Source organism: Furipterus horrens, unplaced genomic scaffold, assembly GCF_987537825.1.
Source record: "Furipterus horrens unplaced genomic scaffold, mFurHor1.1.pri manual_scaffold_3, whole genome shotgun sequence".
NCBI classification, from domain to species: Eukaryota; Metazoa; Chordata; class Mammalia; order Chiroptera; family Furipteridae; genus Furipterus; species Furipterus horrens.
In genome coordinates, this window is record NW_028327173.1 from 197726486 (window position 1) to 197751889 (window position 25404).

The 25404-nt window shown below is 39.6% G+C and overlaps 1 pseudogene; it reads left to right on the plus strand.

Moving 5' to 3' along the window:
- Positions 1 to 20763: 20763 nt before the first annotated feature.
- On the plus strand, positions 20764 to 23595 carry LOC150017132 (protein SPATA31F1 pseudogene; annotated as a pseudogene).
- The last annotated feature ends 1809 nt before the right edge of the window (positions 23596 to 25404 follow it).

The window sequence follows — 25404 nt, forward strand, 5'->3', positions numbered from 1 at the left end:
AAAAAAAAAGTTTCCAAACCACAGTTTTCCTGGGAAATGTCTCCACATTACTTTCTTAAATAGAGCAGAACCCAAGGAATGACAGAAGTGTTCTCAGTCTCTTAATTTTGAACTTCTCCATTATTTTCTGTGAAAATTAAGATCCATTAGAAAACATATGATATTACAAGAACTTAACAGCTACATGGAGTAAAATTATCTTCATCCATCAACTCAATATCCAGAACAACAGCACCCATTAGAAGATAGTGCAAAAAGAACAGATAAAGGCCAATACACTTCAGAGATGAAATCCAGGTCTCAAGCAGAATTTTTTTTCATTTATATTCCAAATTATAACTGATCAACCTAGGTTCACTGTCAATTCCTGGTAAAGGCCACCAGAATGTCCTGTTGATAAGACAGATTTGAATCAAGCAGAGCTGAATTAATTATCTATTAATAGAAAGAAAGGAACCATCTTGAGCGAGCAATGGTGGTGTCTCAGAAAGGAGGAGGTGAGGGATAGACATTTATAGGCTTTTAAGGCCTGTGTTCCATTGGCTTAAGGCAGGTTTTGCAATATAGTGATATAATTGTAAGTGGACACTGTTTTTGATACAAGAATTTAGAACTGATAAACACATGTAAGATGAATAATGTGCCCAAACTCACAAGTAAGAAAACTCCAGAGACAAAATTATATCTAGGATTTCTGGCTCAATATCACATACCCGCCCATACACTAAAAATAACACCAAACCCAAAAGATTAATGAGATATAGTTTTGAAAAAAATATTTAAGGGTTCTTTGTGTTGATATTATAGCAAGAGAAACTTTAATCAGCTTATATAGGTAAATTCTATCATGATTCTTCTCAAGCAAATATATTCCCCAATTCCTTTGTTAAAAGGTTTCAAAATTTAACTATTAGTTATTCTTAAAATGTACACATCAAAGACCATTGATAAGTTGCTAATTGCATTAAAAAGAGATAATAAGTTAAGGTGTTAATTTATTTAAAAACCTTAAAATCAATTTTTACTTCTCTAGCAAATATGGCTGTCAAACTTTTGGTTTGAATGAAAAATCCCAGAGTCTGCCTACCTCACTTGTCTTGCTGTTTCTGTGATGATGATGAGGGTGGAAGAGAGCAGGTATTTATCCTAATAACTCCGTATCAGGCATACTTTATAAAAGATAAAGTGAATATGAGCAATTGATGATTAGAACCAATCCAAAACAATGTAAAATATTCACTGATACCAAATGGTCCTTCACAGAAAGTGTGAGGATTCTAACTATCTGAATATAAGAATTTTGAAGTGGCTAAATCACACAGAAGAAGAGTGAATTCAAGCTTTCATTAGACTTGGGTAACATTCAAGTTTTAATTTCATAATTCAGGAAACTGCTAGTAAAGTATTTTTAAGCATATATAAAATAAGTATCTTTATTCTTTATATCACTTTTTTCTTGAGATCTGAAAAATGATTTAAAGATTGTTTTTAGACTTAAGGCCAACTAGTCAACCTCAGACCACATTTAGAGAAGGATGATTAGAAAGTTATGAAGACCTGTGCACAAAAAGAAAAATAATGATAGATAAAAATAAGAAGAAACATTTGAGGGTTGTGGGGAAATTTAATATGAATCACTGATATCTAGTAGGCAGGATAAAGCCATTTGACCTAATGAAGGATTTTAAAGAGAAAAGTTAGAGCGCTAAAGAGAAATGAAACTCGCATGTCTATATATTTTCCAGACAGATATATGTGAATAGAACTCTTATTCCTCTTATCTCTAAAAATTACAAATACAAACAAACAGATTAAAGACACCCAATCAAACTTAAGTTACTTTTGAAAGGCAGAAAGTCAACCACCCCAATCAATTACATTTAGATATATAATTTATTCTACTCCAAAATGGGTCTGTATCATCCTTAGAAGGCAGTCATTGCCAGTCAACAAAGCTAATAATGATATAATAACTGTACAAAACACTAGGTTAACCTGAGTAATAGACTGAATTTTAACTTATAAAGCCAATCAAAATAATTGGTTAGTATCTTCAAGTCAATAAACTGAAATTGATTTTTATTCTTTAAATACTTTATATAAACAGTAATTGGCTGAAATACTTTTACTTAAATGGAAAAAGAGTTACAGAGATCATCATTACTAGGAATTGTATTGAATGAATATCTATGACTACTTCTATTAATAGAAAGCTAAATTTAAACATCAAGTGGCAATATTCATGAGATATGTTACAATTATATACTGTAAATAACTATGAATTCTGTTACTGCTTTTCAAAAAATATAAAAATTACTAAAGGGAATAGAAATTTGAAACACCTGAAACATTACTTACTATTCTCCAATTGTTAAGAGATGAAACATCTTTAGAGGCTTCCCCTACAAAAAAAAAAAAAAAAAAAAAAAAAAAAAAATTAGAGTACATTTGTTTGTAGCTGCTAAAAAAGTGTACTGATTGAATAACTCATGATATGACAGTAAAATACAAAGTCTATTCAAACATATGCAAATTAACAATGATGGGGAACTTGTTATCTGTTGCTTTAAGAACATGTTAAAACTATACCCAAACAAATCAACTTAAAAATAAATTAGTTTAGGTGGCTATGTTATCAAACAGCCTTTAGCAGCAAAAATTAGAAAAAAATTTTTTTGCACAGCTTGTGATGAGTGAATACTTCCCAATGTAGTGTGTAAGAGATTTAAGTAATAATTAAAGAAATCAATATTAATTTCAACTCATCCAATACTATTATTATCCTAAGGGGGAGTGCTTTCTCTCTTTTTTTCCCCCTCAATTAGTACTGTACATTTTTCAGCAATAGCTACCCAATTAAGATAATAAAACCCAGTTCTGGGACTTTCCTTGAGCTACTGCTGGAGACACCTTTCTCTTTCTGCTGACTGTGAATAGAGGAGGATACACTTGGGTTTTATTTGGGCAATAATTGGGGGAGTGTGAGTGAGCAGGGGGCCAGCCTTAAAGAGGTCAAGTTGAAAAACAGAGAAGGCAGCAAACACTGTTTGAGCACTAGATTAAGGCTCCCTTCTTGCTGGGATGCCTCTGGAATGTTCATTTGCATGAAACAATACCTGCTCTTTCTTTTATTTTCTTACTTAAAATCTCCTGTTAAAAATAACCAGTACACCCTGACTGATACATAGTGAGTCATTATCTTAATCAAGTTCAGAGAAACAATGCATCATGGAACTTAGATGTTTAAATTTAGAACACATTTGATTAACTTTCTTTCTCTATGTGTGTATTGCACTGAATGTGTTGTCCCTAAATCCATATGTTGAAATCCTACCCCACAATATGACTGTATTATGAGGCAGACCATTGAGTAGTGATTAGGTCATGAGGGTGGAGCCCCCATGAATGGGATTAGTGCTTTTACAAAAGAGCCTCCAGAGAGTTCTCTTGTGCCTTTCATCACATGGGGACACAGCAACAAGAAAAGCCATTTATAAACCAAGAAGGAAGCTCTCCCCTGGACACTGCATCTGCTGGCAACTTGAGTTTGGACTTCCTTGCCTCCAGAACTGTGAGAAATAAGTTTATGTTGTTTAAGCCATACAGTCTATGTTATTTTTGTTATAGCAGCCTGAATGAACTAGGATGATGTGTTTAGTTCCTATTCGTAGAGTATTTTCTGTTATAGTAGCATTGTGGTCATAGTAGTAGAGAGTGGCCCGGCCAGTGTCACAGAAAAGATGATTTATGTGAAAACAAAGGAAGTGAAGTTGGCCACGAGGATATTTAGGAAGCATCATTTCAGATGGTAGGAACTGCAGATGAAATAGGTTGCAGGTAACATGTGGCCTTTATTGCTCGGAGATTAGAGAGTACCCTCGCGATGCTGCAGTGGTGGAAGGGGAAGGATGGATTTTAAGAAATGAGGTTAGAGAGGGAACAGGAGGCCTGCTGGGGTGGTCATAATCAACATCCAGATAAAGTTCACTCCTTCAGCACAATTGTTAAACAGTGGAGGCATTAAGGGTCAAGATAAACTTATTGAACTGTAAATCAGACTGTGGGGGAGGAAGCAAGGAAGCTAACCTTAATAAATACAAAATAATATCAATTATTTAATTCAGCTCAGATGCTTTATGGAAAATCCACTGCCATGTCCAGGTTGCTCTGCCAGGACAAAAAACGTTCGAGGTAGTTGTCAAGTCATTATTTCAAGGGTGGCTTTTGTTCTTCAAAGGAAGAGCAAGCATTTAGGTATGCTAAGAAATGTCATGGGTCAAGTTAGAAATACTGAAACTCTATGTATATAGATATTGGTTCAGGTTCTAAAAAATGATAACTAACTATATTTGCTCTGCAACTGGCAATAAATATTAACCTGTGCAGTATTTCTGCTTATATTTTACAATATATTGATGGTAAAACTGAGAAGAAAAATATATAAATGTACCTTCCCATTTTTCAGAGCATGGTCAGTGTAGACATTATATAAAATGAATGTGTTTCCTGAGAGATCACTCAGTACCTTGATAGAATTAAAAAACAGAAAGCATTTACTTCACACGAGAGAAAATGTAAGGTGCATCTATAGAAATTCAGTATTTTTGAACTTGGCAATCTCACCAATTATTTATCACTTTCCTTGACACAGTTCTTTTAGATGGGCCAGTGTGAATGAAGACATTAGGAAATAGAAAAACTCCATAAAGGAATCAACTGTAAAATTTTCAAATTAGAGGTAGGAGAGAATGATGCAATGCCTTAAGAACTGACATCTATTCTTTGTCAAATAAAACCAACCAAATGAACAGCTAAATTGCAAGAATCAGTTACTATGTATGAGTAATACCTATAATAAGAAGAGGAAATGAGTAATAAAGACATTTTGTATATAACCAGTCGGGGCAAGCTTGGGAAAGGTGATAGATACATAGATAGATGTAGAAACATATAAATTTATAAAAAGTGGAGCAATTATAATTGCATTAGTTTGTAATTTGAGATTTTAAGAATTACTGCAAGACATAAACTTTTTTAGTCCTATTATGAATTATCTCCATTAATCATATGGCAACATTGGCCTTTCAACACCTTTGAAGGTAGACACAACTATGACTCGATTTGACTAATGAAATTAAGCAAAAGGCGTGCCGTGTTTCTTTAAGAACATTTAATGTGACTTTTCAGAAATATTTTGCTCTCTTCCCCTCTCTCTCTTTCACAGTAACTATGAACATATTGGATGTATCTCCCCCATCAGCTTTTATCACGGAATGCTGACCATGTGGAGAAGAGCAGGAGCCAGTCTGCAATGGACAAGTAACAGGAAGGAAAACACACCTTGGTCATTTTGCTTTAAGTGGCCACTGATACTTTAAAGTTGTCTGTTACTACAGCATAACCTAGCTTTATTCTGGTATAAAAAATAACATACTCATCATAAGCTGATTATATCCTGTTCTACAACAATTGTGATGGTAAAAATATAAGAGAAAAAAAATCCATCTAAAAGTAAAAAAAAAAAAAAAAATCTGTTTCTTAAGATGACCACTCTTGGTTTAATACACACATATTTCCACCCAAGATAGTCTGCGTCATACCCCCTCAACACACACACACACACACACACACACACACACACACACACACACACACACACCACAATAGCAATGAAAACAGAAAAAATGAAAGAATAATCCTCTTGGTAATGATTCACTTATTAATGAAGCTAAGAGAAAGAACACGAGGAATGTCTGTTATCAAATAAAAAGATTACATTCAGTGTCAGGAATATTATAATTACCATCTGATGTACTCCAAATTTTTACAGATTTTTTTTAACTTAAAGAAAGAAAGAAAAAAATGAATGCATGTTTCTGTCTACTTTTTGTTTTATGTACTAGTTCTCCCAACTACCAAGGATACTGCTTTCTTTCTCCAAAAGTTATGGAAAATTCATACAGTTCTGGCTGCAAAGCTGTAAAAACTTGAAAACATAATATAAAACAAACCCAGGTCTCTGTATCACTAAGATGTAAACACACAGAGCTGAACTTATTAGACTAGTAAGTTTTGTGATGGCAAGAGATAGAGTATATCTGCCTTGGTCTAATGAAAGAAAAATAAAATAGATGCATCATATAATTTTCCTAACACAAGGGATAAAATAAGGTGCTGACATTCTCAGTGCAGACAGAACAAAAGTGCAGTTCCAAAGTTTATAGTCATTCATTCCAGAGTTGTATTTGGAACTCATGAAAATATATTTTAACTGATAACATAAAGGAAAATAGGTTTTTCCTCATAAAACTTTTTAGGAGTTTCATTTGAGGGAAAGAAGTGAGAATGGGACTCATTGGTGAGACTTTGCTGCTCTTCTATTTCCCTCCTGTGCCAAGGACCAAGAAGTTTACTACTGTATATTGTTTATCATATTTTAATCATCAATTCAATTATTCTAAATTTATCTTATTTTCCAAGTCCTCATAGGGAATCTTTAAAATAAAATCTCTTGGAAGAAGCCCAGGAACAAACAACTATAAGTAGACATAAGAACTACAACAGGATGAGACGAGAATTCAATGCTTCCATGAGTTAATGTCTAACAGAACTTGCCAACTTGAAACTCTGAAGTCCTTAAGAGGTGTAACTTTCTTAAATTTTTCCCATGAGTCATAACTTTTAGAACTAGCTTTGCCGTTAGGAAGAAAATAAAAAATAGTATGGGCATTATGTATACATAATATCAAGAATGACTGGGTTCTGTGATGGGGATGGAGTTTTATTTAAAGAAAAAATATTAAATCTGGTAAGTGATTATTAAAGACACTTATTTCTTTCTTTTATTTGCACTATATACAGTAAGGAAGGTTAGGTCTGATAATTTCATGCTAAGGGATTAAGATGGATTTCTATCATTTTGTTTTCTTCTTTTTACAAAAACAGAATACGCTTATTTATTTTTATTATTTATTCATATTGAGGTATAACATACATTGTACTGTAGGCAGAATAATGTCCCCACCCAGATATCCACCTTCTCCAGAATCTATTCTCTTAACATGGCTAAATTAAAGGCCTTGAGATGAAAAATTTTCCTGGATTATCTGGATGGTGATAATATAACTACAAAGGTCCTTTAAGAGAGAAGCAGGAGGGTCAGAGACAGAAAGGTAAGTTCTAAAATGGAAGCAGAGGTCCGGGTGATGCAGCCATGAACCAAGGATTGTGAGCATAAGTCAAGGAACAGATTCCCCACTGCAGTCTTCAGAAGGAAGACATTTTTTTTTTTTTTTTTTTTATTTTAACCCTGTTGGAAGCATTTCAAAGTTCATATTCTTAGAACTTCACATAATAAACTGTGTTGTTTTAATGCCTAAATCCTGGTCATTATTTACAACAGCATAGGAAACAAATTCATATACAGTAATGTACAAACCTTAAGCTCAGAGTTTAAGGAATGTGGGTGTGTGTACATACTTCCGTGGAATCCCTAGATTCAGGTTCCATCCCTGGTCCAGGTGAGTACAGGAGGCAACTGATAGGTTTTTTTTTTTTTTTTTTTTGCTCACATCGATGTTTCTCTCTTTCCCTTCCTCGCTCCCTTCTTATTTCTAGAAAAAGGAATGAAAAAAGATGTCTTAAGGTGAGGATTTAAAAAAGAATGACAAAACGCTCTCAATACCTGAAAACATTGACTTCAAGACAAAAAAAAAGCCTTACCAGAGATAAAAGGGAGTACTTCTATGTTTCTCTGCTTTTCCTAAAGGACTAAAATATAATGGATGGTAGTAAAAGAATTTAAATTTTTGTCTACAGATCCCCCATTAAAAATAGATACAGTATACCTTGGCTGGCGTGGCTCAGTGGACTGAGTGCCAGCCTGATGGAAAGGTTGCCAGTTCGATACCCAGTTCAGAGTGTGTGGGAGGCAGCCAGTCATTGTATCCGTCACCCATTGATGTTTCTCTGACTCTCTTTCTCTCTCCCCCTTTTCTAAAAATAACAAAATATATATATTTTAAAAGATACAGTATAATGGATGTAAAGATTCACTCTCTCAAAATGATAGGTAAACTAAAAGTTTATCTTATAAATGATAATTCATGTTAGTATGTTAGCTTCATACAAGAATGCCTATTGTTACTTCCCATTATGCAGATATTTAGTACTGTGCAAGCAGACAGAACTCAGCTTGAGTTTCTACTTCAACATCTATCATGAAGGAATCATGACAATGTCACTTAATTCTCAGTGTCCTTATCTTTAAAATGGGAGTAACCTCAAAAATATTAATTGATTATTAATCAAGATAATATATAAAAACTATAATGTAAAATGCCTTGCATAGAGATAAAAAGAACCTTAGCTAATTTTACTATATTATTTCTTTTTCCTTTTACTTCGAGAGGTCACATTTGTTAAAATAAACTACCCACATAATTTCAAAGTTAAAGATTAAAAATATCTGAATAATAAGTTTGTTCTAAAGTGATGTTTTTTCAAAAACCTAAAATTAAAAAATATTATTATAAAAACTGAAGAATTAAAACCTTTATTTATTGCCCCAACACATTGAGATCAATGTGTTGATGATTATATTCCTTTATTAACTCACTCAATGTATAACAGTTACAATTTATGCTCTGTCCAGTGGAAATAAAAGTGATCAGGGAAACTACAACACTCCTGCCTGCAAACAGGTTACGTACTGGTGGAATGCCAGACCATATGCAAATAAAAAAAATATCTAAAAATCAGTGAAGGGAACTATTCATATGCCAGTGTTAGGGCTTGCTCAATGGATACCTCTTACAAAACACAAACTTGTGAAGACATCCCCAGTGTCTAGTAAAATGCCTTTACTTTAGTATCACATTTGTGGAAAATGTGAATAAATGAACACCACTCTTAAAAATACACCATGAAAAGTGTGTAATGCCCATATAGCAAAGAATTTATGGGAAGTACATTACAGAATTATGAAAATCCACCTTAATAGAGTGGGTTGGTCAAGACACTTTATAATGCATCCAAATATGAATGATAGCACCAAAAATTTAAATACCATATACTTGAACATAGTCTTAAAATAAAAGAATTTAAAGATATGTGACTAATCTGGAATTCACCTTTGACACATAAGGAATGTTCTATTCTGACTGAGTATATTGATTCTCTTTTTTTATTTAGTTATATTTCAATTGCTTAATTAATATCTAGAAATTCTTACTGTACTCTGATATCATGTAATGGATTGTTATTGATTTATTGACATTTTCTTTAAATTGGAAATAATTGCAACATATAATGATGATGTTTTTGAGTGTTTTTATAAAGCTACAAAATAAAATTTATCCCATACTGATATAAAAGGATTCGTACATTAAGTACTCATCATAAGATTGAGTGAACCTGGTTCAGTAGGATGTGTGATGTTAGGATTAAAATATACTATCTTTATTTCAGTACCTTCAAAATTGCTGAACTCTTTTCAGATGCTTCTTAAATGATAAAAACCCAAGCATTCTTTTCACAAAGCACTTTTCCTTTCACATACAATATTTTCACTGTAGCAAATAAATTATTACCAGTATTTTTCTGCATTATTTCCTAACAGACAATCTAAATCATCCAAAAGCATCTTTGAAAGAACCATGTGATGTCCAGAAAGCCTTATGAAACTTTTTATGTGTGATTTAAGCACTTTTGAATGATAGAAATACGAATGAAAACCACTCAAATCTCTGTGTTTTCCTTTGAATCTGTGAACTGATAAATTTAAAGCAGCATGAAACTGACCCAGAAAATACTATGGCTGGTTAATGCAATCCTCTTCACCCTTGTAAATAAAATAATGTTTTATGTGTTCCTAAAAACCCCCTGCTGCCATTAAAAGAAAAAATCTCATCTCTGCCTACAATCAACAGCTCTAGTGATTTCTGTATGTGGTCTTGAATACCTATGTGCTTTGTTGTCCTCCGACCCTAAAAAAGCCATCTCACAAAGGAACAGATACAGGCCACTGGGAAAACAACACCCAAGCCTGGCAGACTGGCTGATGATCATGGTCATTTCCCATTGATCTGGGGGCCTGTATGTTGCACAACAATTTAAATAATGAGCAATATTTATTTCACTGTCAGTCATATTGATCTGCCTATAAAGTAGTCAGATTTAATGTTCTTTGTGGCAATAATTAAGTTCATTTAAGGAAGTGAGGCACTGACATCTGGCAGATAAATGTTAAACAGGTAAATTATAAGAGAATAATCAACACCAAAATCAGATTATCATAAATCAAATGAAAGTGTATTAAGTCAGCATATCTCTGCCAATTACTTGACATGTTAATGGTAAATTATAAACCTGAGATTACAGAGAAATATTCTAAATGTGAAAAAGTACAGTGCAAAAGTAGTTATCAGAGAAGGAGATTTGAAATCAGAAGAGATTATTAATGCCCTGGATTCACTTGGTAAATTGTCATCCATCTGTTATTGATTCACTCTGCTACTTTGCCCCTTTACTGTAAGATAGACTAAGAAAATTCATATACTAGGAAAGATATCTTTCTTAAAAATGTTCCTCAATAAGCAAAGAATACTGGAGAATTGCTGAGTCATATGGTGTTGCAGTTGGAAGGCGTAATGATTTAAAGTATAAAAAGTTTATTCTTGTGTTTTTCCTCTATTTTTTCTGTCTCAAACTCACAAATTGGGTTAGAAAGAGTGAATAAATTAACCTGTGTCTTGATGCTACCAAAGGACTTAATAGTTATTAATTTTTAAAAAGGGGGTCAAAAGGAATTAGACATTGAGGTCAATAAACTGTGGAGCACAGGCCTGTTTGCTCTGTTAGGAGGTTACAGCTTCATACTCCAGGGAATCACAGCATTTCCCCACCAAGGGGGTTACACACTCCTCCCTCTTCCTCTCTCCAGTGCTGAATCATCTGGGTGTGCAGGGGGAGCTGCTAAACCCGGAGTTCTATCAATCTAACTAGGGGGTGTAAACCTATCAAAAAGCCCACAAAACATGACAAGTTGATTGATTCTTTTGAAAAAGCACTTGGTCGATCCCAAACACAAGCTAATAGAATCCCAAGAGAACGAAGAAACTCATGCTCTTGTTCCAGACCTGCACTTGCCCTGTTGCATGCTCTTTCTCCTGGGAGCATGCGGCCCTGTGGCTCTAGCAGCTGCCAGGGGCCACAGCAGATGGCATGGGCGCCAAAGGACTAAGCTTTTATATGAAGCAGACACTCTGGACACTGGCTTTTGCTTTGGTGTTACTGAGGACAAGGCTGGACTTTTTCTATGGCGCGTCAAAGGGAGCTGGAACATTGGAAATACCGGCAATACCATACAAAAAGTAATTGTTGAAGAAATTATTTAAAAGTCTGACAAAAAGAAAATCACTCCCCACTTATTCTCAAAGATCTGTCGATTTCATGCATAACAAGATTTGGATAATTTAACCACTCTCTTAAGTACCTTTTGCTATAAGGTAAGGAATCCATCTCCATAATGCACTGTGCATAGTTCAGCAGGTCAGCAGCAGCAGCTCCGTAAATGACAAAGACAATGACAATGGTAATGACGCAGGTGATGAGGCTGAGTTCAAAGATGGTAAGAGCAATTAAGAGATTGTTGATTATTTCTTATCTAAATTTAAATATTTAAGTAGAATTCTCACTTAATGAATGTGGAAAATGATTTTCTGAAAAAATAAAATATCTCCTATCATTTTAGGATTTGTAAGCTAAATTTCTTATATGCAAACATATGCACATTTTGCTGCAAGGTGTGGTGAGTGAACCACAGCATGCATCAAAGTCAAGGAAAAGTTGTGAACTAAATTGTTGTAACTTTGAAAGTATTTGATCCAGAAACAGAAGAAACTTAACCTTAAAAGATTAGAACCTGCAGGCTTCATGAATAAAATGAAACAGATTTTATCAGTTATAGAATATTTTTCAACAGAGTATTGAATGACAGATAAAATTACTATCACTAAATGTTTTTATTATGCGTTATAATTGCATAGCTATTTCAGACACATTACTTCATTGATGCAATGTTACAGTTAGGTGATTTTATTATTCCCACTATAAAGATGGGGAAAATTGAGGCTTTTGAACTTTACTCACTGAATGTTAGAGGTGTAACAATTTGAAGTCATTTGGTTTAGTATTTTTTTTTTTTTTTCTCTTCTGGTAAGTTAACAAAGGTAGATGATAGTCTACTGTGTTCTGCAAAACACAGAGGTACAAGCAAAATTCTCTTTATAAGAATGTATACACATTAATATTAACTAGATATTTTCCTTAGGGAATCTTTGGATTTCGATCCCTTTATAAGATAATTCAGAAGTAAAATACTTAGCAAAATAAATATTTTAATTATATCAGATAACATAAGATCTGTGAACAAGTGTTTCTTTTTTTTTTTTTTAATCTAAAGATTTTATTTATTTATTTTCAGAGAGAGTAAAAGAGAAGGATAAAGAGAGGGAGACAGATATCGATCAGTTGCCACTTGAACACTCCTAACCAGGGATTTGGCCTGCAACCCAGGCACGTGTCCTGACCAGGAATCAAACTGGTGACCTTTGGGTTCACAGGCTAGTGCTCTATCTATTGATCCATACCAGCCAGAGCCAAGTGTTTCATATTTTAGAGCAATTTATAATATTAAAATATGTCTGTGAAATTTCAGTGAAAATAAGTGTACGTGAGTCCTCAAATACAATATCAGGTCATCAGGACCAATCCCATCATTCCTTGCATCTCTGTTTATCGCTGTGGTTCTCAGATGAGTGTTAACCTCAGTGATCATTTATTTTTACTTGGTTTCCCCTCCAATGGTCAATATATTAATCTGACCCAATCTATGGCTCACTTAAAACTTTCCACTGTCCTCTCAATGACTCCCATTGTACGATCAACAGATACTATTACATGACAATTTCTTCTCAGAACTTTCCATTCACTTACAGAACTTCAACTGAAATCAGGTTCTCCTTTGACACTTGCTTTGCAGGCTTCTCAGGCAGGGGCCTGTTTGTTTGTTAGTTTTCAATATATATATTTTAGAGAAGTGTTAGATTCATAGCAAAAATGAATGCAAGGTACAGAGATTTTCCATATATACGATGCCATCACTCATGCACAACTTCTGTCATTATTAACATCCCTGACCAGGTTTTAGAAAAGTTTACAATGGACAAACTTCATTGATGCATTATTGCTACCCAGAGTTTGTAGTTTATAGTAGGGTCCTCTATTAGTATTGTACAGATGAGTTTGGACAAATGTAGGTGATGTATTCATCATTACAGTCTCATACAGAATAATTTCACTGCACTAAAAATCCTCTGTGCTCCACTTAATCATCCCTCTCTCCCACCCTAATCATGGCAATCACTGATCTTTTACTGTTCCCATGATTTAGCCTTTGTTTATTTGTTTGTTTGTTTTGTTTTGACAGACTTGTCTTAACTCAGGACCATACCATTTATTTACCATGCCATTGTTTAGTCATCCTAATTTTCCCCTTGTTTGTAAAAAAAAAAAACAAAAACAAACAAAAAAAACAGCCAAAAGAGGCATGTGTGTATGCATCCCAATAATATGCTATTGAATCTTTCACCTTGAGCTCCAGCAGCTACTCTGCATACCCTGTTGTTTTGCTAGTCACCCTGACATTCACTCTAGACTAGGATTGTCATTTCACAGTTTATTAGTCCAATCTTTCTCCTATCTTTATTCTCAGTAAGTCCAATAACCTATCAGTATCCTGGTATCCAAAGTTCTCCAATAATTTTCATCCCCTGTACTCCTAAACCACACCAATATCCAAGGTAACAACTTCAAGCCCTGAATCTTCACTTATGCTCCTGTCTTTTTAATTCACCAACTGCAGTTCCCTCCCCACTACAATTTCTGTATGTTACTTCGAGCAATAAAGGACACCCATTTTCTTCAACAGGCCACGTAGCAAATATTTCAGTCTTTGTAGGCAATACAGGCTCTGTCACAACTACTCAATTTAGCCATTACAATATGAAAACATGCATATATTTACTTACTACATACGAATAAAAAATGAGTGGGGTTATGTGACATAAAATGTATTTTCAAAACATTCAACCTGACGCTCTTAATATATGACTAAGTCATTCTATACATAATTTATCTAAATCAAGGGCCATAGGCACTCATGTAGGTATGACCAGTGAGTTGGTTTAACTATAGATGGCCACAGACAAGAAGGATAAAGAGACCAGGCCACAGGAATTGAGACAGTGGTTATAGTAATGGACCACAGAATTTAAGGTGCACAAAAACTAGTAACCGAGTCAATAAGACTGAGTGGGTTTTATGGTTACAGAGACTTTACTTTGAGAATCAAAAATAGAGTTGTATAGTTTCTTAATCAGTTGGATACTCTTTAAGAGGTTGTGGCCTACTTGGCTGAGCTTGAAGGAGCAAGCTGTCGTGAGTCCTCAGCTGCAAACAAATGAGTTAATTTTGCCAACATGAACTTGGAAGAGGATCTGGAGCTTCAAATGAGACTGCAGCCCCGTTAGCACCATGATGGCAGCTTTGTGAAACTCTGAGGATGTGAACCAGCTACATTACAGCAACGCTCCTGATTCATTGTAGTCTCATGAGATAATAAGTATATGTTTTTTTCAGCTCTTGGCTATTGTAAATAATGCTGCAGTGAACATAGGGGGTGTATATTCTTTCAAAATATATAATCTCACTTTAATGCGGACTCTGATAAATGAAATAAACTGAAGAACAGAATAGTAGCAGAAGCGTGGATGCGTGGAATAGACTGACAGCTGTGAGAGGGGAGAGGAATTGGTAGACTGGATGAAAGAAGGTAAAGAGATTAAGCAAAGGAACAGGTTGAACACAGAAAAAGACAACAGCATGTTAGACAGAAGGAAAGGGAGGTGGGGGAGGTGGGGTTAGGTGGAGGTGGGCAAAAGAGGGAGAAGGGGGACAGAAAGAGACTTTGCTTGGGGGATTGGTGCCCAATGCAGTGTGCAGATGATTTTGTGAACCTATATCATCCCAATAAATTCAATAAAGAAGAAAAGTAAAATTACGTGAATCTTAAAGAGTGAGCATATGGCGACTTTTCTAAACTAGATCATAACCTCAGGAAGCAATAAAGTTACAGTCCAATGGGAAGGAATAAATGGATGCTGCTTTAAATGCATGCATGTGTGTAATGTGCTGCAAAGCAGGAAAACTGATGCAGCTGTCAGTGCTTCCACTTATTAACTAAAATATTTGAGTTCTCTTTTCTGTCTTCATACCTGGATGTTCCCTCCTCCACCTCACTTTAATGTCACCTCAGAGTTCAATGCAGAAAACAGAAGTTAACAGAGATAACTATCACCACTTTCTACCACTAAGTTGATCATTCCACCTGTGTTTGATGACATCGACTTTCCTCTTGTTCTGTAGGATGTGCCCCTGTTCTTACGAAAACCCGATGTCACTGGTGGTTCTACCTGCGCTTTCTTGTATTCAGTTGCCACTTTTCTATTTTAGGTGCTTATTTCTCCTTCTTCATTTATTTTTGTTCAATTATCTTGGATTTATATGTGCTTGTATATGAATATAATACAGGCAGGTATATATGTGTGCATATATATATATATCATCATCGTCATCGGCAGCCGTCCGTCTCGAGAGACGATGGTGTAGCTTCTTAAGAGTCTATCTGCACCGCCGAGAATGGCTGTGCAGTCCGACTCGGGAGTGACACGGTATCTGTCTCCTCCCATGTTGAATCGACATCTTGTGATGACGCTGGAGTGTCCTCTCCAGTGAAGCTGAAGCTACAGAGCCTGGGCAGGGTGATATGGAGGGTCTGCTGTTGCCCATGCAGCAGACCCCCCCTCTCTTCGCAGCTGAAGGGTCCAAGGGAAAGACGGAGTCAATACAGCTTGGCTTCAGGTGCGCCGCAGGAGTTGCCGGTGTTGACCACAACGTCAAACCGCCTTAGGGACTCCGGCTCCGGATTTTCTGTCGGGGTTTACTCCCTTAGCCTTTCCCCTGAAGAGGTATGCCACAAGGCAGCGGAGGTTTTTTGGAGTCAGAGTTTTCCTTCTCTGATGTGCCCTGACTGGAAGATCGAACCAGCGACACTTAGCTCGCAGGCCGACGCTCAATCCACTGAGCCAAACCAGCCAGGGTAAAGGAACATGTATAAAGAACCCATAAACATGGACAACTAAATGGGGATGGACTGTGCGAGATGGGGGAGGTAGGTGGAACAGGGGAGAGCAAGGGGGGAAAAATGGAACAACTGTAATAGAAAAACAATAAAAAATAAATTAAAATAAAAAATAAAAGTAAATAAAATCTTTAAAATTAATTAATTAATCAATTAATTAATAGTCAAGGTATAGAAGTGATAGGTCCTGGAGCTGGTTGGGAAAACAAAAGTCCTGCCAAAAAGAGACCAAAATCAGGTTAAAAACAAAACAAAACTGCTCAGGTAAACAGCACACATGCAGAGAAGATATGTAGGTCCACAAGCAGCAATTATGTTGTGACCCTTATTTGGAACTGGTTACTTATCTCTATAGAAAATCATCTTCCTGATCAAGCAGAATGCTGTCACATCAGTAGAGGCAGATCTAGGATGATAACAACAACAACAACAATAATAATAATAACTACGACAACTAGACAGTGCTCCAGAAGTGAGCCAAATTTACTTGCCTCATTAAAAGCAGTGTTTAAAAATTCTTCCCACCACAATGAAGGCTTCCCTTCCCCCACAGATATAAATTTAGAGGTACTACCACTGTGGCCTTTTCCTGACACATCAGCTATGGTCCCCTTTATGCACCTCTGATTTCCAATCACCATTGCCTGTCACATCAAAACTCTTCATTGCTGAGCAATAACCAGACCCTGCCTTCCCTAAGCTTGTGAGTGTTTCTCAGTTACATTTCTAGTACCAGCGGGGGAGTTGGTGGAGTTTCCTTTGTACCTCCAATCCTCCTTGCTGTGTCTATTGATTGCTACCCAAAAAAAAAAACCCTAACAACCACTGATCTGTTTATTGTTTCCATGCTTTTATCTTTTCTAGAATGTAGCTGGAATCATACAGTATGTAGTCTTTTCAGGCTGACTTCTTTCAGTTAGTAATATGCATTTAAGTTTCCTCCATGATTTTTCCTTTTGGAATTCAGAAAGGTATGGTTACCTTAACAGAACCTCTGACTCGGGTGATCTTATCTGAACAGCAGTGTCTAAGGCCTGGGCCATGCTTTCAAGGTGCCCTGTGTCCCTAGACACTCAGTTTTCTGGGGATGGGTGACCAGACCCTTGTCATGAAGGAGAGAGCCAAGCCGTCAGGCTGTTGCAGGGTGTGGAGAGTGAAGGCAAAGGGGAGCACAGACACTGCCTGTGAGCGGGCACTTTTAGTCTCTGGCTCTGCAATCTTTACGGAAAACCAGACACTGTAATCTACAAACTGAATCACCACATAAGCTTCCCTAAAACAGGTAAAAGTCTTTGACACTACACCTGCCTTGTGAAACAGAAGGGCTTTGTGATGCAGTCGGCTGACCTGGTTCCATCCTCTGTGAGGTCTTTAGGCCCTAGGATCCTGACCGCCTATATATAGGGATGGCTAGCCTCCTCAAACTAATAAGGTTTAGGTCATGCTAAACTTTACTTTTGTTCTTTGGAATGTTGGATATTTCTTATGTATATACGGCACATTCTTCATTATTTTCCTAATTATCTGGCAAGTGAAAAGGATATACCATGGATTAAGGCTCGAACCTAAAACAAGCTGCTGCCTGGTAGGGAAACATTAACACCACTGTTGAACTAATTAAGTCTCAGATAGAAAGCTTTTAAAATCTCAGAGTCTCTTTCTACATTCTTCCCCAATTTTTATACCATACATTCAGTTATTCTAATATGGTACTTTTCTTAGAGCCTACCTTTCTCAAGTCTCTACCTTGGGTTGAGACCTGGATGAAATGGAATCTACCTCACTGGATCTCAGAGGACATCCCAATATGCGGGCTTCTTCTGGTTGGTAGACTTAGTAAGCAAAAGTCCTAGGGCTGTAAGAACTAATTACCATCACCATTTAATCTATTCCACTATTCCTCCTGTGTCGTGGTTAGCCCCCTAGAGAACTAGTCCTGGGAAAGGGGACGGGAAGTAAGGAATAAGGAGAGCCTTGAAGTAAATGAGAAATAACTAGAAAATAAGACGTTGGGGTAAAAAGCACGGAGTAGAGGAAGGAAATGTACATGAGTGTATTAAACAGAGACGTACACAGAAAGGGATTTGGAAATTTATATTAGTTTTGTCTTATTATGACCATGAAAGAGAACACGGTGTCCCAGCTTCACACTCTTAACTTTTTTGTCTTTAAGCATCATTGAAAAATCAGGAAAAAGGCTAGAGATGCAGCATTAAGAGGTAAAGTCCCAGTGTCTTCTCTCACTCCCCTCCACTATGAGCAAGGTTCTGTAGATTTGGTCCCTCAAGTTGACATTCTCCTAGCAGAATTTCTTGGGTGGAGAATCAGAGCCTGGGATTGTTCCAAAATTCAACACCTCTGCCCAGGGAGTGAAGAATAAGGAAGAAGGACAGATGTCCTTAACGGTGCCATTTAGTATTTATATAACCCTGTGAAAGCCACTTCAGATCTCAGTCTTTTACCCATGAAATGGGCATCTGAAGACCCAGCCTCACGCACAGCATGGCTGTGGAGATCTGATGAGATTAGGTCCAGGACAGCACATCGTAACTGGCTAAGCTGTACGCAGATGTGCCTTAGAGCATGGACTGTTGGGATGTTCAGTCTCTTCTCATTCAAAGGCCTTTAGCTTCCTACAGGATGTCCCTGAATGCTCTCTCATTTCATATAACACTGTCTCATGGTTTCTCAGCTAGGAGACCTTCCTGGAAAGAAGCTGAGAAGCCATGGGAGCTGCTGTCTATCATGAAAAGGTGATCACTCGCTCTTTGTAGTGTCCCAGCTCCAGCCTGGACTGTGATGACTTCTCTGCTTGGCCTGGGACAGGGATAAGGAGAAGAGGGAGAATGGCTGGGAGGGAGTCACACACAGTGGAGGCTGCAGCACCAGCTGAGAGGGTTCCTGGGGAAAAGGGGGTTCAGACATCTATGAGGGAGGAGTCTCCCAGTTCTTCTCTAGGCTAGGCTCACAATGGTTCTAGAATTCAGAATCTGACGAGCGCTTAATTCATAAAAGACCCTGCATGGGATTGTACTCAGCCACAAGACAACTTAGCCGGCTAAGAGAATGGGTGACTAAGTGCATAAGTAAGGCATCATTGTCATATTCTCCTTACAGCTCCCCTCTATCTAGGGCAGACCCCTAAAAACTGCTGACATTGCTTCGCCTTCTGTCTTGAGGAAGCCCAGTTTCTTGTCGTCTCATCCTGTTCTTAAAAACTCTGGAGAATGAGACTGGCTCCTCAGACATGTTGTATACACCTCACAGTCCCCAGGAAGCAGAGTTCCAACAAGAACCTCATTCTACACAACTGGGGAATATGAAATACCATGTAGTGGCCTTCACAGACCCAAATGAGACTGAGTGCAAGTTCTACCTGGTGATGACCCTGGTGATTCCCTATCAGCTAACCATTGGCTTCTCCATCATTTGTTCCCATCTTCTGGTTGAGCTTCACAATGTAGGACAGCAGACAACTCACCCACCTCCCAGTCAGTCATGGCCCCGTACTGCTATGGGTTGCCTGAGACCATCATTAACAGTAGTCATGTTTTCTCTTCTAGCCAGAGCTGGCTTCCTCATGACGGAAGTGTGCGGCGAGTACTGTGTGCAGACACCTCCTGCCAAATCTGCAATGCAATGGCTCTGGAGATCGAGCAGTTGCTGGTGGGTGAGAACGCCCTGATCTCTCCCACTTCACCGGGGCCATCACAGGGCTCCTCTTGCCTAGAGATTTTGTCCCAGTCTGACGTGTCCTTTGAGCATAGTCTGGAGCATCCTTCCACATGCTCTCAAGAACTTTCACTTCCATCTGCAACCCCTTCAGCATCACAATTAATGGATCAGGAATATTTAGACCACTCAGTTACCTGGTCAGCTGCCCAATCACCTGGTACAGTTAGTATGCAACATTACTGGGCTGAAAATGTCCAAGAATTTCAAGTGTCAGATATGCCCCAGCTCCAAGACACTATGTCTTCTTCATGCTTTGAGGGGCTTAGGATTCCAGTAAACCCACAGGAGATGATACAGCAAAACCTCAGCCCTATGTGTGGGAACCAAGGTCAGCAGCCCTTGCATCCCCGGGTCTCGCTGCTGACTCTGAACCAAGATAGCACTACCCTGACACATCCTATAGCCTTGCCTATGGTCACTGTCCTGCCTGTCCACCAGCCATTCCCCAGTCCTGAAGTCTGAGTCTCCTTGAGGTACATGTTAAAAAATGGATGCATTTCCAGAGGTGGGGGCTGCCCAGACGTGTAGAGAAGTCCCTGAGGCAGCTCATGTCAAACCTGCCACTGTTTTACCAACCAGTGAATAACCAACCAGCTTCTTTCATCCAAAATGATACTTCTGGGTTCTCTGCTGAGAAATTTGCCATAATTTCCTACCAGACCTGGGGTTCATGTATGGCTGGCCAGGCAACCCAGGCATTCTGGGTTTCTGAATGGTCCCTTATAGACCCAATACAAAGACACCGCTACCACCAAAACCCAAACCACATGGCTCTGGCTCTGCCCTCTGCAGCTCTTAAAGACTTAAGTGGCCTCTATCTACTTCCTCGGAAAAAAGCTAATGACCCAGTGGGCCATCTGCAGCAGAAATACAGCCAGCTGTTCTGTGGCCTCCCTTCTCTGCACAGTGAGTCCCTGGATGACACCTTGGGCTCTCAAGTTCACTCCACAAACGGGAGTCTGTCCAAGCTCCCCTTGAAGGATCCCCTTTTCCTCAAGGAGCTCTCCTTTCTCCCTCTGTTGTCTAAGACTCCACCCGAGTCAGACCCACCCTGTCCCCCATCATCATCCCCAAATTGTGTCATGCCATGTGACCATCCACCAGCTCAGGTCAATGTCCCATTCCTGACTCTGGCCCAGTGTGAAGCCTTAGAGTGGCACATGCTTCAGAGGCAGCTGCAGCATTGGTGGAGTTTGCCAGCTGTTTTCCAGGGAGTTCAGCACACCCAGACCCCTGCGCCGTATAAGCCTTGTGACACAGCCCAGTCTCCAGAAGCTCCAGGAAAGCCCAACTCTGTCTGCCCAACCGTGGACTCCCGGAAGCTGCTGAAATTCCACCTCCAGAGGCAGCTGAGTCACCATCGCTGGGGTCTGCCCCCAAAGGTCCAGCAGTCCTTCCAGTTGCTCCTGTCCCCCACTCACCTGCAGACTCCATCCTGGAGCAGCACAGCCCTAGCCAGTGTGAGTGTCCCCCAACCCTCGGCCCTAGAAGCCACTGGTGCTGGTGACCCTTGCTCTCCGTTTGAGGACCCAGTCTGCATACCACACTTATTTGACCAAGTCAAGGCAATACTGCAGAGCCACATCGACTCCAAATGTGGGCAGATTCACGAGGGCAAGGTCCCTGCCCGTGTGTATAGGTCTCGTGAGTGCATTATTCCTGGAGGCCTCGAAGTGGCTGCCTTCACCTGCATCCCAGAAAGCAAACCACTGGAGGTACAGGCAGCAACAGACCCTGACCAACAGCACAAAGTTATGCCCCAGATGCCAGCGTCCCTTGATCGGCAGCAACAGACCTCCCCAGAAGCTGTCACTGAACATCCTCAGCCAGCCCAAGCCCTGTCCAAGGAAGCCATGGAGAGCCTGAAGACAACTTTACGGCGGAAGTATCTGGCCTTCTGGTCAGGGCTGCCTCCTGTTTATCCTGTGGCTCCCTCCGAGGCCATGACCTCAGCAAAACCTACTCGAACTACAACCATAGAGGTGGTACCTGAACCTGTCAAAATCTTAACAGAACCTCCGACTCAGGTGATCTTACCCGAAGAGCAGTGTCTAAGGCCTGGGCCATGCTTTCAAGGTGCCAATGAGACCTGTGCAGACACCACAGATGATTTTCAACCTGAAGTGCCAGTGGAAGGAATGATTGAGATGGAGCCTCGAGAAAGCCAGACAGAGTCTGCTAGGCCCTGTCTACTCAAGGAATCCCTCTTGGCCAAACTAAATTTCCATCTGAGAAAGAAAATCCTAGAGATACAATGGGGAATTCACACAAAGGCCCGGGAGTCCAGGGAACAAACTGGATGCTCAGCGAACACCCCCCCACAGGTGCCTCTTGGGAGTCTAAACAACCAAGGAAAATCACTGCTCCAGAAACTCCCCACCCCACCAAACACTCCCCATGCCCCAGATCCAAAATGGCTCTGCCTTAAAGAACAGCTGGGCCTTGAGTTAAAGGCGGTGCGGCAGAACCAGAAGCAACCTAGTCCCAGAGCAGCACCCTTTGGCTCTGTCCACGGGTCCTCCGAGATGTCACAACCCAGTGGGGATGTGACAGAGGGCGAGGTGTTTTGTGTTCAGTTGGAGGCCAGTGTGAACAGGCCCAGCCTGGAGGAGCCCTGGAGCCCTGAGTCCCAAAGCCCTGGCAAGAGCAAATATTCAACCCAAGTCTCCATGCTGGCTAAAAAGGAAAGGGATTCAGGGAAGCCAAAGTTGGCAGGAGACCAAGGAGAAGGAGATGCAGGGTTTGTGCTCTCCCCAGCAAGAGAAAAAAGCCACCCTGCTGAAGCCCAGAGGCCAGAAGGGACGCTTCTGAACAGGACTCCCCAAAGCCCCTGGCGACAGAAACATGGCTTTCACCTTGATGCTCCCTGTCCACACAGGTCCCAGCACCATGCTCAGCTTAAACCCCCAGAGCCACGCCCAGGAGCCCCTATGGGGGGGAATCTAAAGAATGACCTGCAAGACAGTCAAACCAGGCTCAATGTCAGCCTCAGACCAGCAAGGATTCCTGAGAGTGTCCAGCGTGTGGGGATCCAGGTGTCACGGAGCCATGCTTCCCTGGGCCCTCTTATTCAGCATAAGCCATTACAGCACCAAACTTTGCAGAGGCAGGAGATGCCAGCCCATTGTCACAACAGGCCCAGCTTTCCAGAATCGGGCTGGAGAAATAAGATGAAATGCTTTCTGCAATATATAAACCTTCAGGCAAAAGGCAAAGGGCAAAGGGAACCCACGTTTTCAACAGCTGAGAAAATGGCCAACACCAGAAAAGAAAATGTAGAAAAGAGGCTAGCTCCAACTAGAACTCCCATAGAGAGAACAAAGACAGAGAAGAAGACAAGAGGGGACCCCATGGCCCAACCTCCCCCTACTGAGAAGCAGGTGGGCCTATTCTTGGATGTCTCCCATTCCCCAGACAGCAAGCTCAGTCACCTCTCCTGCTCCAATAAACTCGACTCTGCCTCAGGCTTGCGCCACCCCCGCCACTGCCCTCGGCACTGTCCTCGAGTGGCTTGTGCTACCCAGTCTGGGAACCCACTCAACTCTCAATTCTCCCGTCAGGGAAATGCTGGCCCGCTCAGGAACACCCAGCACAATTAAAAGATGTAGGCTCCCCAGCATGTGCATCCCTTGAAATGGACTGCTCCTGTCACTTTGATTATGTGCAAGTGGGGCAGGGGCCACCCAAAATACAGTCTAAATCTCTAAGCAAAGACTTGTCGGTCTGCTCCTTCTCTCCGCTCTGGTGTGTTAAGGGAAGGCAGGAGGGAGGCTAAAAATAAGAGGCTAAATAAGTCTCTTTAACATTTTGTATAATAATGGCTTCGTGATGATGAACTCCTTTAGCTTTACCTTGTCTGGGAAGCACTTTATCTGTCCTTCCATTCTAAATGACAGTTTTGCTGCAATCTTGATTATAGGTCCTTGCTTTTCATCACTTTGAATACTTCCTGCCAGCCCCTTCTTGCCTGCAAAGTTTCTTTGAGAAATCAGTTGATAGTCCTATGGAAATGCATTTGTATTTAACTCTCTTCTTTTCTCTTGCTGCTTCTAAGATTCTTTATCTTTAACTTTTGGCATTTTAAGTATGATATGTTTTGGTGTGGTCCTCTTTGGGTCCAACTAGTTTGGGACTCTCTGTGTTTCTTAAACTTGTATATCTATTCCCATCACCAAATTAGGGAAGTTTCCTTTCATTATTTTTTCATATAAGTTTTCAATTTCTTGTTTTTCCTCTTCTCCTTCTGGCACCCCTACAATTCAGATATTGGTACATTCAAAGTTGTCCTAGGAGTTTCTAAGCTTACTCTCCTTGTTTTTTTGCAGTTTGTTTCTTCTTTCTCTTTTGGTTGAATGTTTATTTCTCCCTTTTGTTCCAAATCATTGATTGGAATCCCATCTTCCTTCCCTTCACTCTTGGTTCCCTATGGATTTTTCTTTATTTCACTTTGTGTAACCATTTCTTCCTTTATTTTTTTGCCATACTCTTAGTTCTCTGAGCATCCTTATAACCAGTGTTTTAAACTCTGCATCTGATAGGTTGGCTATCTCCATTTCGTTTAGTTCTTTTTCTGGAGTTTTGTTCTGTTCTTTCATTTGAGCCGTATTTCTTTGCCTCTTATATTAGGCAGCCTCCCTGTGTTTGCTTCTGTGTATTAGATAGAGTTGCTTTTACTGCCTGTCTTAGTAGCATGGCCTGTAAATTGTATGGGGCAGGGCTATCCACTTCACCACTTTGTGGCTCTGTTTGTGCTGGGGGCTCGGAGTGGGAACAGTGCCACTGCCTGGCTTCTGGCGATTTGCCCAGCACTTGCCTGGTTTCCAGTCACTTTACCCATGTCCCGTATGCAACTGGTGCCCTTCCAGTTGCTGCCCTGGGCTTTGCATACTCTTTAAGACCATGCAGGCCCCTTAAGTGGTGAAAATCTAGCAGTTTCTTCCACTGCCCCAACCCCACTGGTTTTTACAGCCAGAGGTAGTGGAGGTTTATCTTCCCAGTGCTAGAAACCTGGACTGTGCGGTCTGGCCTGGGGGTGGGATTTCTCGCTCCCAGAGTATCCTTCCCAATTCTTATCCACCACACATGAATGTGGGATCATCTGACCTGCTGCCACTTGTCCGAGCCATACCACCCCTCTGCCCAATATCCTCGACTCTGCCCCTCCTACTCGTCTGGATGAACAGGGCTTCTTTAAGTCCTTGGTTGCCAGACTTCCATAGAGCTCAACTTTCTGATGGTTCTGGATGTTATTTGTTTTTGAGATCTGGTTGTAATTCTCTCTATGGTTGCGTGAGGAAGCAAAGCATGTCTACAAATACCTCCATCTTGACCAAAAGTCAAAAACATTTTTTAATGCATATACTTATTACACATAGTATTTTGCAACTCACTTCAATCACTTAAAATGT